The 17,563-nt window shown below is 44.1% G+C and overlaps 1 long non-coding RNA gene across 1 annotated transcript in view; it reads left to right on the top strand.

The window, feature by feature from the left end:
- The first annotated feature begins 1,143 nt into the window (after positions 1-1,143).
- The window catches only part of LOC308622260, a 248,275-nt gene continuing 231,855 nt past the window's right edge, over positions 1,144-17,563 (top strand). The window contains exon 1 of the long non-coding RNA XR_014016603.1: positions 1,144-1,194. This is a non-coding gene — a long non-coding RNA (uncharacterized lncRNA). The remainder of the gene's footprint in view (positions 1,195-17,563) is intronic.

Raw genomic sequence — 17,563 nt, 5'->3', positions numbered from 1 at the left:
CTCTGAACTACACCACCACTCTCCTCAGTCTCCAACTTGAAGATGGCAGATCATGGGAACTCTCAGCATCCTTAATCACATGAACCAATATATTATAATACATAACTTCCTGAATTTTTATAGATCGATAATCTACTGGTTGTTTCTCTGGAGAACCCTGACTAATACATAGTCCAACACTTTCATTTTAGAAATAAGGAAACCAAGACCCAAAGAGACTAAACCAGGTGTGCAAACCAGGTAGCCATGATGAGGAAGTAACTTTTTGTATTTCTGTGTGCTTCAAAATGCTCTTTTGCATCAGGGAGATGCAAATTAAAACCACAATGAGCAATCATCTCACACCTGTCCGAATGGCTATCAACAAAAAAACAAGTGTTGGGGGTTTCCCTGGTGGCGCAGTGGTTGAGAATCCGCCTGCCAATGCAGGGGACACGGGTTCGTGCCCCGGTCCGGGAGGATCCCACATGCCGCGGAGCGGCTGGGCCCGTGAGCCATGGCTGCTGAGCCTGCGCGTCCGGAGCCTGTGCTCCGCAACGGGAGAGGCCACGACAGTGAGAGGGCCGCGTACCGCAAAAAAAAAAAAAAAAAAAAAAAAAGGCATATAGAGAAATGAGAAGTTTTGATGTTTTCCTGCTTTATTTTAATCATATTATCTCTGGGCTCGCCTGGGAAACAAACTGTAGTTGATAATGTTTTTACGAAAATCCATTTCAAAGTCCAAACAACTGACTGGCTGTAGTGTTGAAACCATCCATTTGTCTTTCTGTGCAAAGCACTTCAGAGTTTGAACCTACTCTCTGACTGAACTCTGAATTCCCTGACACCTTCTACATGATACTCTGAAATCTCTATGTAAATTACAAATGGAGGTCTTTCAGTTAAAAATTCTTATTTTTACTTACTGTATCCCTCCTCCATCTTACTGTTTCTGTAACAGGTATCTCACTGATGTGTCTGTCCCCAGTAGCTTATTAATTCTATTTCTGAGCCATTGTGCTTACATTCTGAGCACTGTACTTAGTACATTAGGTTAAGCAACGTAACCCAGATCAATTTCTCGGGCTGTCATTGGTTTCGTTTTTGTTTTTTAACATTTGAAATAGCCACTAACTACCGGTAGCTAGTCCAGATGGAGAAGTGTCATAAGTTAGAATGCACACAGGATTACAAAGACATAATACCAAGAAAAAGGTAAAATCTCTTTAATAATTTTATATTGATTACATGTTGAAATGATAACTTTTAATATACTGGGTTAAATAAGAGCATTATTAAAATGGAAAAAAATTGAACGTGATGAAGATTTTTAGCTCAAAGCAAAGGAGATGAATTCTTGACGTAGTGTATAGAATTATGAAACTTGACAAAGGTGAGGGGTGTTTTGTTACACAGTAAAACAGTAAGAAACAGGAGAGGAGAAATTTAGTTCTTTGAACAGAAAACTTTTAAATTCAATCTTTTGAGTTATAACGCCAGTAGGAGAGAAGAAAGGAGAAACACGTACTGAGTCCCTCTTTTGTGTTCTTGGTGCTGGGAAAGCAATGAAGCTCTGGGAAGGTGTGTTCACAGCACACTCACCTTTCAAGAGGTGAGAGTTGGCAAACTTTTCTGGGGTTACCACTTATAAAGAGTGCCTACTGTGGCTAGATACTGTTTTATGGTATTTGGCTTTTTTTTCCCTCCGTGTATTTTTCTCCTTCCTTCATACAAACTGAGAGTCTATTCCATGGTCCTTATCTCAGGAGGTATAAGGCAGGCTGGAAAGTGAAAGTGACTTTGAAGTCTTTCTAGCTTTTGTTTGCCAGAGGTCTGATTCTGGGGGGGTCTGAGAAGAGTTAAGAGGCAGAAGAGGATTTGCTGATAGGAAGAGGATATCTTGAAGGAGTCGGTTAGTTTAGAGCTTCACCTTCACACTGGAGAAAGGCTACTCTCTCCGGATTAGGAGGGAGAGGAGAGAGGACGGTGGGTCCAGGCACTGCAGGAACAAAGCCCTGGGAAATACCTTGGGAGCAGCAGGACTCCAGAGGGGTGTATTTAGGCAAAAGGGCCACGGGCACCCTTGTCAAAAAATTCTGTGCCGCAAACGTGGGACACAAGCAGCAGAGACCACCAGACCATGGCCCCAGGTGGACCTGGACAGTAGGTGTCTCACTCCCACTCTAGATTTTGCTGGAATCCAGAATGAAGGCACATCACAAGTTAGAGAAGGAGCCCTAAGGTTACAGTTCCTCCTGGTATAGTGGAATGTGGGCTTTAGTCAGAAATGAATTCAAATCAGAAACTGTAAAGCCAGTGATGTCTATTTTACAGTCTGTTCACAGACAGGAGGGTCACCCCCTACTGCAGCGGTGATGGAAAATGTTTGGGGCTATGAACTCCTTTTCTCTCCTGCAGATTTTCTCTCTGTAGATTCCCTTCTCAGTATATAAGCATGTAGGGTCACAGGGTAAGAAGATGAGATTGTCTTTTCCATGGACGCTGTGAGTTGTACCTCTAGAAACCTGGAATTTACAAAACATCACAATCTACCCTTGGCAGGAAATCTGGTAGCCCTTCAGAATGGGCTGGGGAGCTGCATCCTGAAGGGGTGATAGCCACTGAACTAGAATCTAACTCATTTTACTGCCTGTAAATGACAGTAAGGGACATTTTTCCTTTTTATAAGATAGGATTTTACCTATCAAAAAATCAAGCCTGTTAAAAAAATAAAAAATTTTAAAAAACTTAACTGGGAAAGACTCTTACTTAGCAAGACAATCAAGCCCCACCCCCAGCACAGCTGATCAAGCCACCTAAGGTAGAAATTTCCTCCAAGTGGGAAAATGTCAAGTTGATGCTTTGAACTGAGGTTGGGGGCATTCTTACCCACAATTCCCACCACCTAGAGTATTCTTTGTTCTGTGTCTCTCTCTCAACCTTCCTTCCCTGGTCTAAGTCCAGTGGAGAAAAAAAAAAAAACATTGCTCATCTAATACATACTGCTATTTCTACTAGGAAGGAAGAGAAGCAATAATGACAAGTATAGGATCAAAAAGCAGTAAAGACCAAGGTATAGAATCAATATCCATACCTTGGGATGTCAGGAACTAGGGGAGATAGGAAAGCCAAGGGGCAGACAGTGGAAGAACTTCTTTAGCTGTGTATAGAACAATAAACAGAATTTGTTAATGATAGATTGCTCAGTTATTTAATTGCCTTTAACCAATGTAATGCCTCTGGTGCTACAGAGAATTTAGATCAGGTCATTGGCCTCTTCGGTCACTACATCCATACAACAAGTTCAGGGATTGGAGTCTGAGTCCTTGTTCTTCCTAGGCTGTGCAGGTGCTGCTGGGGCAGGCACTCAGTGAATGTCTGTGACTGCCACCACCCAGAGTGGCCAGAGAAGATGCTGGGAACCACTCGTATCCCAGTCACCAGGACAGCAGTAGTCACTGCAGCATCGAAACCCAAATTACATGCTGGTGATAGGGTAGTGAACCGTCACTAATCAGTGATAGAACCGTGATCCACTAGAGTACGAGTCCTTGGAGAGAGTCTAGTATCACCCCTTGATCCTGTTGACAAGGAAAGGGGGACCAAATGAGGTCAACCAACCAGTCCACAGTTCTTTCGCTGGTGATTGGAAGAATTGAGGGCCACAATCTTCTAATACCCAGCCATGCGTTCTTGCTCTTCAATTAGTAACTTGAATGATGAGAGTGGCTCAAGCAGGGGTCACAAATGTAGCAGAAACAAGCAAATCAAGCCTAGTGGTGAACAATCAGAAGTAATAGGCCTGACTGGGGAGGGGGGTGTCTGCCTTGCCTAAGACTTTCAGATTTTTCTCCTGTGTTGGTTTTCTGTAACCAATAGCTACAGACTTAGTGGCTTAAAACAATATAGATGTGTTATCTAAAGGTCAGAAGTCTGAAATGGGTCTCACTGAGCTGAAATCAGGGTGTTAGCAGGGCTGTGTCCCTTGGGAGGCTCTAGGAGATAATTTGTTTTCTGTTTCTAGGGGCCACCTGTATTCCTTGGCCCATGGCCCCTTCCTCCATCTTCAAAGCCAGTGATGGACGATTGAGTCTCTCATGAGGCCATCTCTCTGGTTCTGATTCTGTCTTCCCCTTCCATTTTCTATGCCTGTGATTACATTGGGACCACGCAAATAATCCAGGATCTTCTTGCTATTTAAAAAAATTAATCAGGGCTTCCCTGGTGGCGCAGTGGTTGAGAGTGTGCCTGCCGATGCAGGGGACACGGGTTCGTGACCCAGTCCGGGAAGATCCCACATGCCGCGGAGCGGCTGGGCCCGTGAGCCATGGCTGCTGAGCCTGCGTGTCTGGAGCCTGTGCTCCGCAACGGGAGAGGCCATAGCAGTGAAAGGCCTGTGTACCGCAAAAAAAAAAAAAAAAAAATTAATCACCTCTGCAAAATCCCCTTTGCCATGTAAGGTGTTAGATTACAGATTCTAGGCGTTAGGATGTGTACGTCTTTGGGATGTCATTATGCTGACTGCAACATCCTTTATAGAAACAGCTGAACTAAATACTTCTATAGGCTGGATGGAGTCCATGGGCTGCCAGTTTTTGTTTTTTTTTTTTTTTTAATTTATTTATTTTTGCCGTGTTGGGTCTTCGTTTCTGTGCGAGGGCTTTCTCTAGTTGAGGCAAGCGGGGGCCACTCTTCATCGCAGTGCGCGGGCCTCTCACTATCACAGCCTCTCTTGCTGCGCAGCACAGGCTCCAGATGCGCAGGCTCAGTAGTTGTGGCTCACGGGCCCAGTTGCTCCGCGGCATGTGGGATCTTCCCAGACCAGGGCTCGAACCCGTGTCCCCTGCATTGGCAGGCAGATTCTCAACCACTGCGCCACCAGGGAAGCCCGGCTGCCAGTTTATAATCCTCAATGTATTGATAGACTAAGCTGTCATAGAGGCACGTAAGCAATATGATAGTCTTTCACTTGGAGAATGGTCAGGCTGGAGGATGAAGATGAACACACAAAGCAATAAAGCATCATGTTCCGGATAGTGTATAGGGAACTCTGGCACACAGGCTGATGTGATGCCGCCAATGGTGCCCTGTGTCCTACTAGATGCTTGGAAGTCTTAGAGCTCAATTCTAGATGGGAGAGAAACACATGTTCTGATTGACTCCTCTTATCTGAGAGGGAACTGAAGCCTTTGAGGGGGAAATGACAGACTGAGTTAGTGGTAGAGCTGGGGTTAGGGCTCTGGGGTCTTAATGCCACAGCTCAGTTCTCCTGCCCCCGTTCAGGCTCATCCTGACCAATGCTCTTGCCTGACACACAGGGCTCTTCGTTCTGTGACTCCACAGTATCGTCTACTGCCACCTTCTCATATGACCCAAGGTGCCCATACTGTTGTCAGGTTACCCTCCTTGTTGCCCCAAGAATGTACACTCGTCATTCATCCGTTTGTTCATCATTCATTCATGACTCGTATATTGAGCACCTACCTTGCCAGGCTCTGAACCAGGCTCTGCAAACACGAGGGCAGATAAGACCCAATCCTGTCCTCGAGGGGCTTCTCGTCCAGTCCAGTGGTCCCTATGCTTGTTCTGTCGTAGCAGTAATGTTGGAAGTCGTTGATGCGTTGGTCAGCGCCCTGGCACGCCCTCGCCTTCCTTCCCCTCTGAAAAGCAGAGCAGAAGGCCAGTGAGAAGTGGGCAAGGGCAATCTTATTCAAGAGAACACTTGAAAAACAGTTTTCTGTAACTTAGAAAAGATTAAGGTACGTTATCTGCAAACTTACGTGTAAGTGAATAGTAAATGACTTGGGTCACGCTGCTGTGACTTGCAGGTAGGAACAGCCATTTGAGTGGCTCATGTGGCCCTGCTTGCACAGGGGCCTTTTTAAAAAAAAATTTATTTATTTATTTATTTTTTGCTTTATAACAAATTTAATCAGTTATATATATACATATGTTCCCATATCCCCTCCCTTTTCCGTCTCCCTCCCACCCTCCCAATCCCACCCCTCCAGGCGGTCACAAAGCACTGAGCTGATCTCCCTGTGCTATGCGGCTGCTTCCCACTAGCTATCTACCTTACGTTTGGTAGTGTATATATGTCCATGCCGCTCTTTCACTTTGTCACAGCTTACCCTTCCCCCTCCCCATATCCTCAAGTCCATTCTCTAGTAGGTCTGTGTCTTTATTCCTGTCTTACCCCTATGTTCTTCATGACATTTTTTTCTTAAATTCCATATATATGTGTCAGCATACAGTATTTGTCTTTCTCTTTCTGACTTACTTCACTCTGTATGACAGGCTCTAGGTCCATCCACCTCATTACAAATAGCTCAATTTCGTTTCTTTTTATGGCTGAGTAATATTCCATTGTATATATGTGCCACATCTTCTTTACCCATTCATCCGATGATGGACACTTAGGTTGTTTCCATCTCCGGGCTATTGTGAATAGGGCTGCTATGAACATTTTGGTACATGTCTCTTTGTGAATTATGGTTTTCTCAGGGTATATGCCCAGTAGTGGGATTGCTGGGTCATATGGTAGTTCTATTTGTAGTTTTTTAAGGAACCTCCATACCGTTCTCCATAGTGGCTGTACCAATTCACATTCCCACCAGCAGTGCAAGAGTGTTCCCTTTTCTCCACACCCTCTCCAGCATTTATTGTTTCTAGATTTCTTGATGATGGCCATTCTGACTGGTGTGAGATGATATCTCATTGTAGTTTTGATTTGCATTTCTCTAATGATTAATGATGTTGAGCATTCTTTCATGTGTTTGTTGGCAGTCTGTATATCTTCTTTGGAGAAATGCCTATTTAAGTCTTCTGCCCATTTTTGGATTGGGTTGTTTGTTTTTTTGTTATTGAGCTGCATGAGCTGCTTATAAATTTTGGAGATTAATCCTTTGTCAGTTGCTTCATTTGCAAATATTTTCTCCCATTCTGAGGGTTGTCTTTTGGTCTTCTTTATGGTTTCCTTTGCTGTGCAAAAGCTTTGAAGTTTCATTAGGTCCCATGTGTTTATTTTTGTCTTTATTTCCATTTCTCTAGGAGGTGGGTCAAAAAGGATCTTGCTGTGATTTATGTCCTAGAGTGTTCTGCCTATGTTTTCCTCTAAGAGTTTGATAGTGTCTGGCCTTACATTTAGGTCTTTAATCCATTTTGAGCTTATTTTTGTGTATGGTGTTAGGGAGTGATCTAATCTCATACTTTTACATGTCCCTGTCCAGTTTTCCCAGCACCACTTATTGAAGAGACTGTCCTTTCTCCACTGTACATTCCTGCCTCCTTTATCAAAGATAAGGTGACCATATGTCCGTGGGTTTATCTCTGGGCTTTCTATCCTGTTCCATTGATCTATCTTTCTGTTTTTGTGCCAGTACCATACTGTCTTGATTACTGTAGCTTTGTAGTATAGTCTGAAGTCAGGGAGCCTGATTCCTCCAGCTCCATTTTTCGTTCTCAAGATTGCTTTGGCTATTCGGGGTCTTTTGTGTTTCCATACAAATTGTGAAATTTTTTGTTCTAGTTCTGTGAAAAATGCCAGTGGTAGTTTGATAGGGATTGCATTGAATCTGTAGATTGCTTTCGGTAGTAGAGTCATTTTCACAATGTTGATGCTTCCAATCCAAGAACATGGTACATCTCTCCATCTATTTGTATCATCTTTAATTTCTTTCATCAGGGTCTTATAATTTTCTGCATACAGGTCTTTTGTCTCCTTAGGGAGGTTTATTCCTAGATATTTTATTCTTTTTGTTGCAATGGTAAATGGGAGTGTTTCCTTGATTTCACTTTCAGATTTTTCATCATTAGTATATAGGAATGCCAGAGATTTCTGTGCATTAATTTTGCATCCTGCTACTTTACCAAATACATTGATTAGCTCTATTAGTTTTCTGGTAGCATCTTTCGGATTCTCTATGTATAGTATCATGTCATCTGCAAACAGTGACAGCTTTACTTCTTCTTTTCCAATTTGGATTCCTTTTATTTCCTTTTCTTCTCTGATTGCTGTGGCTAAAACTTCCAAAACTAGGTTGAATAAGAGTGGTGAGAGTGGGCAACCTTGTCTTGTTCCTGATCTTAGTGGAAATGGTTTCAGTTTTTCACCATTGAGGACGATGCTGGCTGTGGGTTTGTCATATATGGCCTTTATTATGTTGAGGAAAGTTCCCTCTGTGCCTACTTTCTGCAGGGTTTTTATCATAAATGGGTGTTGAATTTTGTCGAAAGCTTTCTCTGCATCTATTGAGATGATCATATGGTTTTTCTCCTTCAATTTGTTAATATGGTGTATCATGTTGATTGATTTGTGTATATTGAAGAATCCTTGCATTCCTGGAATAAACCCCACTTGATCATGGTGTATGATCCTTTTAATGTGCTGTTGGATTCTGTTTGCTAGTATTTTGTTGAGGATTTTTGCATCTATGTTCATCAGTGATATTGGCCTGTAGTTTTCTTTCTTTGTGACATCCTTGTCTGGTTTTGGTATCAAGGTGATGGTGGCCTCGTAGAATGAGTTTGGGAGTGTTCCTCCCTCTGCTATATTTTGGAAGAGTTTGAGAAGGATAGGTGTTAGCTCTTCTCTAAATGCTTGATAGAATTCACCTGTGAAGCCATCTGGTCCTGGGCTTTTGTTTGTTGGAAGATTTTTTATCACAGTTTCAATTTCAGTGCTTGTGATTGGTCTGTTCATATTTCCTATTTCTTCCTGATTCAGTCTTGGCAGGTTGTGCATTTCTAAGAATTTGTCCATTTCTTCCAGGTTGTCCATTTTATTGGCATAGAGTTGCTTGTAGTAATCTCTCATGATCCTTTGTATTTCTGCAGTGTCAGTTGTTACTTCTCCTTTTTCATTTCTAATTCTATTGATTTGAGTCTTCTTTTTTTCTTGATGAGTCTGGCTAATGGTTTATCAATTTTGTTTATCTTCTCAAAGAACCAGCTTTTAGTTTTATTGATCTTTGCTATCATTTCCTTCATTTCTTTTTCATTTATTTCTGATCTGATTTTTATGATTTCTTTCCTTCTGCTAACTTTGGGATGTTTTTGTTCTTCTCTCTCTAATTGCTTTAGGTGCAAGGTTAGGTTGTTTATTCGAGATGTTTCCTGTTTCTTAAGGTGGGATTGTATTGCTATAAACTTCCCTCTTAGAACTGCTTTTGCTGCATCCCATAGGTTTTGGGTCGTCGTGTCTCCATTGTCATTTGTTTCTAGGTATTTTTTAATTTCCCCTTTGATTTCTTCAGTGATCACTTTGTTATTAAGTAGTGTATTGTTTAGCCTCCATGTGTTTGCATTTTTTACAGCTCTTTTCCTGTAATTGATATCTAGTCTCATAGCATTGTGGTCGGAAAAGATACTTGATACAATTTCAATTTTCTTAAATTTACCAAGGCTTGATTTGTGACCCAAGATATGATCTATCCTGGAGAATGTTCCATGAGCACTTGAGAAAAATGTGTATTCTGTTGTTTTTGGATGGAATGTCCTATAAATATCAATTATTTAAGTCCATCTTGTTTAATGTATCATTTAAAGCTTGTGTTTCCTTATTTATTTTCATTTTGGATGATCTGCCCATTGGTGAAAGTGGGGTGTTAAAGTCCCCTACTATGATTGTGTTACTGTCGATGTCTCCTTTTATGGCTGTTAGTATTTGCCTTATGTATTGAGGTGCTCCTATGTTGGGTGCATAAATATTTACAATTGTTATATCTTCTTCTTGGATGGATCCCTTGATCATTATGTAGTGTCCTTCTTTGTCTCTTCTAGTAGTCTTTATTTTAAAGTCTATTTTGTCTGATATGAGAATTGCTACTCCAGCTTTCTTTTGGTTTCCATTTGCATGGAATATCTTTTTCCATCCCCTTACTTTCAGTCTGTATGTGTCTCTAGGTCTGAAGTGGGTCTCTTGTAGACAGCATATATATGGGTCTTGTTTTTGTATCCATTCAGCCAATCTGTGTCTTTTGGTGGGAGCATTTAGTCCATTTACATTTAAGGTAATTATCGATATGTATGTTCCTATTCCCATTTTCTTAATTGTTTTGGGTTCGTTATTGTAGGTCTTTTCCTTCTGTTGTGTTTCTTGCCTAGAGAAGTTCCTTTAGCATTTGTTGTAAAGCTGGTTTGGTGGTGCTGAACTCTCAGCTTTTGGTTGTCTGTAAAGGTTTTAATTTCTCCATCAAATCTGAATGAGATCCTTGCTGGGTAGAGTAATCTTGGTTGCAGGTTTTTCTCCTTCATCACTTTAATTATGTCCTGCCACTCCCTTCTGGCTTGTAGAGTTTCTGCTGAGAGATCAGCTGTTATCCTGATGGGGATTCCCTTGTGTGTTATCTGTTGTTTTTCCCTTGCTGCTTTTAATATGATTTCTTTGTGTTTAATTTTTGACTGTTTGATTAGTATGTGTCTTGGCGTATTTCTCCTTGGATTTATTCTGTATGGGACTCTCTGTGCCTCCTGGACTTGATTAACTATTTCCTTTCCCATATTAGGGAAGTTTTCAACTATAATCTCTTCAAATATTTTCTCAGTCCCTTTCTTTTTCTCTTCTTCTTCTGGAACCCCTATAATTCGAATGTTGGTGTGTTTAATGTTGTCCCAGAGGTCTCTGAGACTGTCCTCTGTTCTTTTCATTCTTTTTTCTTTATTTTGCTCTGCAGCAGTTATTTCCACTATTTTATCTTCCACCTCACTTATCCGTTCTTCTGCCTCAGTTATTCTGCTATTGATCCCATCTAGAGTATTTTTTATTTCATTTATTGTGTTTTTAATCGATGCTTGATTCATCTTTAGTTCTTCTAGGTCCTTGTTAACTGTTTCTTGCATTTTGTCTATTCTATTTCCAAGATTTTGGATCTGGGAAATAGAATCTTGGATCATCTTTACCATCATTATTCTGAATTCTTTTTCAGGTAGACTGCCTATTACCTCTTCATTTGTTAGGTCTGGTGGGTTTTTATCTTGCTCCTTCTCCTGCTGTGTGTTTTTCTGTCTTCTCATTTTGCTTATGTTACTGTGTTTGGGGTCTCCTTTTTGCAGGCCGCAGGTTCGTAGTTCCCGTTGTTTTTGGTGTCTGTCCCCAGTGGCTAAGGTTGGTTTAGTGGGTTGTGTAGGCTTCCTGGTGGAGGGGACTAGTGCCTGTGTTCTGGTGGGTGAGGCTGGATCTTGTCTTTCTGGTGGGCAGGTCCACGTCTGGTGGTGTGTTTTGGGGTGTCTGCGGACTTTTTATGATTTTAGGCCACCTCTCTGCTAATGGGTGGCGTTGTGTTCCTGTCTTGCTAGTTGTTTGGCATAGGATGTCCAGCACTGTAGCTTGCTGGTCGTTGAGTGAAGCTGGGTGCTGGTGTTGAGATGGAGATCTCTGGAAGATTTTCGCCGTTTGATATTATGTGGAGCTGGGAGGTCTCTTGTGGACCAGTGTCCTGAAGTTGGCTCTCCCACCTCAGAGGCACAGCACTGACTCCTGGCTCCTCAATTTGGGATGATTTGTTGTCCATTCATGTATTCCACAGATGCAGGGTACATCAAGTTGATTGTGGAGCTTTAATCCGCTGCTTCTGAGGCTGCTGGGAGAGGTTTCCCTTTCTCTTCTTTGTTCTCACAGCTCCTGGGTCTCAGCTTTGGATTTGGCCCCGCCTCTGCGTGTAGGTCGCCGGAGGGTGTCTGTTCTTCGCTCAGACAGGACAGGGTTAAAGGAGCAGCCTCTTCGGGGACTCTGGCTCACTCAGGCCGGGCAGGAGGGAAGGGCACGGAGTGCAGGGCGAGCCTGCGGCGGCAGAGGTCGGCGTGACGTTGCACCAGCCCGAGGCGCGCCGTGCGTTCTCCCAGGGAAGCCGCCCCTGGATCCCGGGACCCCGGCAGTGGCGGGCTGCACAGGCTCCCGGAAGGGCGGTGTGGACAGTGACCTGCGCTCGCACACAGGCTTCTTGGCGGCGGCAGCAGCAGCCCCAGCGTCCCACGCCCGTCACTAGGCTCCGCGCTTTCAGTCGTGACTCGCGCCCGTCTCTGGAGCTCCTTTAAGCAGCGCTCTTAATCCCCTCTCCTCGCGCACCAGGAAACCAAGAGGGAAGAAAAAGTCTCTTGCCTCTTCGGCAGCTCCAGAGTTTTCCCGGACTCCCTGCCGGCTAGCTGTGGCTCATTAGCCCCCTTCCGGCTGAGTTCTCGCCGCCAGCCCCAGTCCTCTCCCTGCGCTCTGACCGAAGCCCGAGCCTCAGCTTCCAGCGCCGCCGGGGCGAGCAGTCAAGCCTCTTGGGCTGGTGAGTGCCGGTCGGCACCGATCCTCTGTGCGGGAATCTCTCCGCTTTGCCCTACCCAGGTATGTGGGGGAGTTTCTTGCCTTTTGGGAGGTCTGGGGTCTTCTGCCAGCGTTCAGTAGGTGTTCTGTAGGGGTTGTTCAACGTGTAGCTGTATTTCTGGTGTATCCGTGGGGAGGACGGTGATCTCCGCGTCTTACTCTTCCGCCATCTTACCCGGAAGTCTTCTCAACTAGTCTTTATCTTCCCAAAGGGAAGAAAAGCAACTCAAGAAAGGAACCCCACACCGTTTTTTTTTTGTTTGTTTGTTTTTTGTGGTATGTGGGCCTTTCACTGCTGTGGCCTCTTCCGTTGTGGAGCACAGGCTCCGGATGCGCAGGCTCAGCGGCCATGGCTCACGGGCCCAGCCGCTCCACGGCATGCGGGATCCTCCCGGACCGGGGCACGAACCCGTGTCCCCTGCATCGGCAGGCGGACTCTCAACCACTGCGCCACCAGGGCAGTACCCCCCCCACACACACACCCTTTTGAGGAGGGAAATTGACATCTGATCTTTGACTTTGTGTGTTCTTTGAGTAGATACCAGAAGAGCATAAAGGAACTGGCAGGGGTTGCCTGGAGAAGGGGCTAGAGAGAGAAACTGACAGGAGTCATCGGTCTGAGGGGAGAGATTTTTTTCTGTTGGTTCCAAGAGCATAGCATCAATGAGAGGAAGCTGCGAGAGGTATATTTCAGTCACATGACTCAGTCCCCAAAGCGACGTGGTTGAAATAGCACTGAATTAGGAAACTCTTGGTGACAAGGGGCAAAACCCCAGCACAAATGAGCTAGTCAAAGACACTAAGGAACTTAATAATGACTGAAACCAGTCACCCCTGGATTCCCATCACATGGTTAGAAATCTGCCTTCGTCCCTGGCCTCACCGGGCAGCCCCTGAGGGCCACATGGTTCGCATCCCAGGTCACACTCCACAGCTTAGCTGCTGGCTTGGCTGACAGCAGCCTCCCTCATAGTGGCCCCAGCACACTCCAGGGATCGTCTTTCCCAGAACCAAACTCTGACCTGGACAGTGGTGCTGACCACTGAGCCTCACAGAGGAGTGGGGAAGGAGGGGGTAGGAGTTCCCCACTGAAACCTCAAAATTGAGGTTGAGGTGACCCCTCACCCCCAAGAAAAGCAGGCTGCTTAACTGCCTGACAAAGGGAAAATGGGGGATACACAGGTGGTAAGAGGAGGTGCTGCCTGTCTCCAAGACGGATCAGAATAAATAAAGCCCTTCACTTGTTTCTCTTGATCCGCACGAGGGCCGTGTGGGAGTCTGGAGCAGCACTTCTTAAGATGTCCTACTGCTCTGTCTGGTTCCACCCAGCTGGCTTCAGCACCAGACTGCCCAGCTTCAGGGCTCCCCCCGCCTCCTCCTCAGCCCCTCCAGCAGATACTCTTACACAAAGCTGGAGAACTGGTCTGACGGATGGAGCTGTGGAGGAGACAGGGTGAGTCTGGTTGGGGTAGGGGTAGGGGAACAGAGAACACGGGCCACTGCAGTGATCTCTCCCATCACGTCAGGAAAACCCAAGTTTTCCCAAGTGGGAAGGTCGACCTTGCAAGACACTGAGCTCCCACCCCTGGAGGCTAGGCCGTGCGTGATCTTAGGAACAAGGACTTGGAGGTTTATAAACACCCTCGGTGCCCTGCGGCCATATTTGAACTTTAGACAAGTCTACTTTGTGTGTCTCAGAGAGGCAGTTTCTCTTCTCACCTGCTATCAAGGGTGTGCTAATGATTTAAAGCTAAATTTCTTTATTATGAATTATGGTCTGGTACATCTGGGTCTGTTAATTCACTGCATGCGTCACATGTTGGATATAAGTTCCGGTCACTAAAGGAACACTGTGCCCAGATTTTCTTTCATACAGCTTGTAACAAACACCCAGATAGATCTAATATTGGGCCAAGTCTTTCCATGCAGACGGATAGGCCTTTACATCCCTTGGATGTTAGAACGCTAGGCTTAGCGCAGCTTAAGTTAGTCTGTAGAAACACTAGTGTTACAGGACTTCATACAGTCCACTTCGTGTGTCTTGAGGAAATTTCTCACCTGCTGTCATTAAGGGTGCTGCTGAGAATTCAAAGCTAGTTGCATCTGAATTATGGCCTCGCACATCTGGGACTCAAGCTTTAAGTACTAGATCTGATAAAGACTGGTAACACACCCCTGACAGAGGGGAAAAATAGTAAAAGGGCAAAAACCAATAAACAAGTGAAAAAACCTGGCCAGCCTCTGTAAGTGATGGGAAGTAAAAATGACAGGAACCACCTAGAAGAGAAACTGAAGCCCTTTTGGTCTTATTCATTTCTGGGATAAATAGTGGATTCAGTACAAAGGATTCCAAGAGCAAAGTTAAAACTGTTGGAAGATACCTCCCAATATTTAATGAGGCACTTATCTCCTGGCCAATTTGTCTTGGAAGGCACACCAGGAAAGTCTATTTTATTTCTCTAAGTTAAAAGAGAGATGGGAGCTTTATTGCGACTTTTATCGTTTAATGCCCGAGGTGGCTACGTGAGAACACCTGCTTTAAAACGTTCAAGACTGAAATGATTATGAGGACGAAAAAGAAAACACTAGGACCTCAGGATCTGTTGGACAATGGAGAAGACCAAAGTCGCTCTGTCACGAAGCCCCTTTCCCACAAGAAGTTGGGAAGCCTTCATTCAGATCTCATGAGGCCCTTCAGCTGCCATTAAGAGGGTGTCATCCCAACCCCCAGCTTGGCTGACTGCCAATGCGTATAGTTTTATATTTCACCATCATAGTGTAGTTCTATTCCAAAGAATCATCAGTTGGGTCAATAATTACTAAGGACTCAGTGGTGAGGAATACTGTTCTAGGAAGGTGATTTTTTTTTTTTTTTTTTTTTTGCCTTGCCAGGCAGCTTGCGGGATCTTAGTTCCTCAACCAGGGATTAAACCTGAGCCCCTTGCAGTGGAAGCGTGGAGCCCTAACCACTGGACCGCCAGGGAAGTCCCAGGAGTAGAATTTTTATTCTAAGGAGGATTACCTAACAGCAATGTCCTCCCAACACTAAGCTTTATCCTTGGCCTAGTAGACCTTTGGAGAGTAGCCTCCCCGGACCACCAAGTTCTAACTTCCTACCCGGTTTTACTGAGCCCAGCCTTGGCATTCTGCCATGTGCTTCTCTGTGGGGCTTCGCCACAAGCAGTGCCGAGAAACGTGATGCTGCGCTTGTTATAAGTGGTTTCGGAGAAGCGATTCCTGACTCTTCTAGGGTTCCTCCTGCAGGAACTGGAAGTCCAGTATGCACTTTGATTTGCAGACATTCCCACCTCCACCCCCAGTCTCAGGCCTTGCACGGAAGTGTAGAAGGTTTGGGGCCAGCCCTCACGCTTTGACCTTCCCTGGGATAACCACCAGGCGGAGAAGCCGGGGGAGTCTGTCTGGGTTACCTTGGGCTGTGCTGCTGGTGGTCATTTTGCCCTGGGAACCGACAACCCTGACGCTGCAGATGTCTGCAGGGCTTTCACTTGTGCCATAGGAGTTTTATGGAGACTTGAAGGCTTTGACCTTATCACTTAGGGACAGAGGCTGCACCCTGGGGTTACGAGAGTCTGGTCACTTTCACATAATTTGAATGTGCCCTTTAATCTCCAATTCAAGGTACTGTTGGAAGCATGTAAATTCCTGGCAGTACTTGAACTGCTGTTTCACACAGGCAATAATTGCATCATTTCACACTTTCAGCCCCAGTGTGAAACAGAACGCTCAGCCCCATTAGTTATTGCATCAGCTCAGAGCAATCTGCTCTTCCAATCAGTTAAACTCATTGCGCTTGAACAGTTGATGCCTGATTCTAATCGCACTTTAAATCCCCACCTGACAACCTATTTCACAATGAGCTCATTGGCTGAAAGAAATGACTTCCCAAAACTTAATCGACCCTCACTTCCGGGGCCAACTGGCCTTTAAAGAGATTTTCCAGGGTCTCCTAGGGACACCCCTATTACGTGTCTCTTCTCCCCTCCCCCCAGGCAGAAACCCTTCTCAGGCGTCTGTTCCAGGAATAGTCATGCGGCTCCCTAGTTAGTTTGTTTCTGTCCTAGGACACTACGGATGATGAAACTAGTTCTGTTTACTGTATTCTTTTCCTTTATTTACTTTTGTTAAACCAGTATTGCATGCTTGTTATAGGAAACATTGGAATATACAGCTAAGCCAAATGAAGAATAATAAGTTACCTAAATTCCCACCACCCCAAAACTACCGTAGCTACAATGTTGGCTACCTTCCCAGTCCTTTGTGTTTCCTGTTCGAATTGGCTGCTAGAAAGAGCCAGATACAAACCTCAATTTGAATGAGAATTTAACATATAACAAAGAAGAAAAGATGTAATATATAATAGATCATGCTGGCTCTTCATTTGGAAGAAAATAAACAGACTCCTCCCTTATGCTATATGGAAAAATCCATCTCAAATAGCTTAAATATTTAAATGTAAAAAAAACAATGAAGGGATTGTTTAAAAATCTGGTAGCCTACATATATATTCTAGGGGTGGAAGAGCCCTTTTTAAAATGAGAACCAGAAGCTATAATGGAAAATACATGTGATTTATCTACGTCAATAGATAAGTGACAGTACGTTTGTAATGCAAGTGACAAAACATATATAAAAATTTAAACTTTTAAATTTGAGAAAAAGACAAGATGCGAGAAAGATGCTCAGAGGATACAGATGAACAATTTACTGAATAAATTCAAATGGCCAACAAGCCAACAAACATATGAGAACTTGCTCAAATTCACTAGTTGCCAGAGAAAGGCAAAGTAAAGTTAATAATAAAACCATTTTATGCTTAAACTGGCAGAAAGAGCCATAATACCATATGCCTGGCGGAGGTGAGGAGGACGTACCCTTGATACTTTGCTGATGAAATGTGATGTGCTGAAATCTTTGGGGAAAGAAACTTGACAACATCTATTAAAATTAAAAATACATGTACCCCTTGACCCAGCAATCGCACACCCGCAAAGGTAGCCCCTAGAAATAAAAGCAGTAGCTTTGAGGATGTGTCCAAGGAGGTTTACTGCAGCGTCGTTCAGAGGGAAGAAACAGGAAAAAAGAGAATGCCCATCAGCAGAGGAGTAGCTTAATAATTTACGGTACATCACACACAAAGGAATATTTTTTCCTTCAATAAAAAAATGAGTTACAATTAAACCAGATTATTTGGAGAGAATTCCCAAAGGTACATTTGAGTGAGAAAAGATGGAGAAAAGGGCATATAACATGATCCTA

This window comes from Mesoplodon bidens, assembly GCF_964165515.1.
Source record: "Mesoplodon bidens genome assembly, chromosome: 9".
Classification (NCBI taxonomy): domain Eukaryota; kingdom Metazoa; phylum Chordata; class Mammalia; order Artiodactyla; family Ziphiidae; genus Mesoplodon; species Mesoplodon bidens.
The sequence above is the reverse complement of the archived record's forward strand: the minus strand, read 5'-3'. Positions and strand labels throughout refer to the sequence as shown.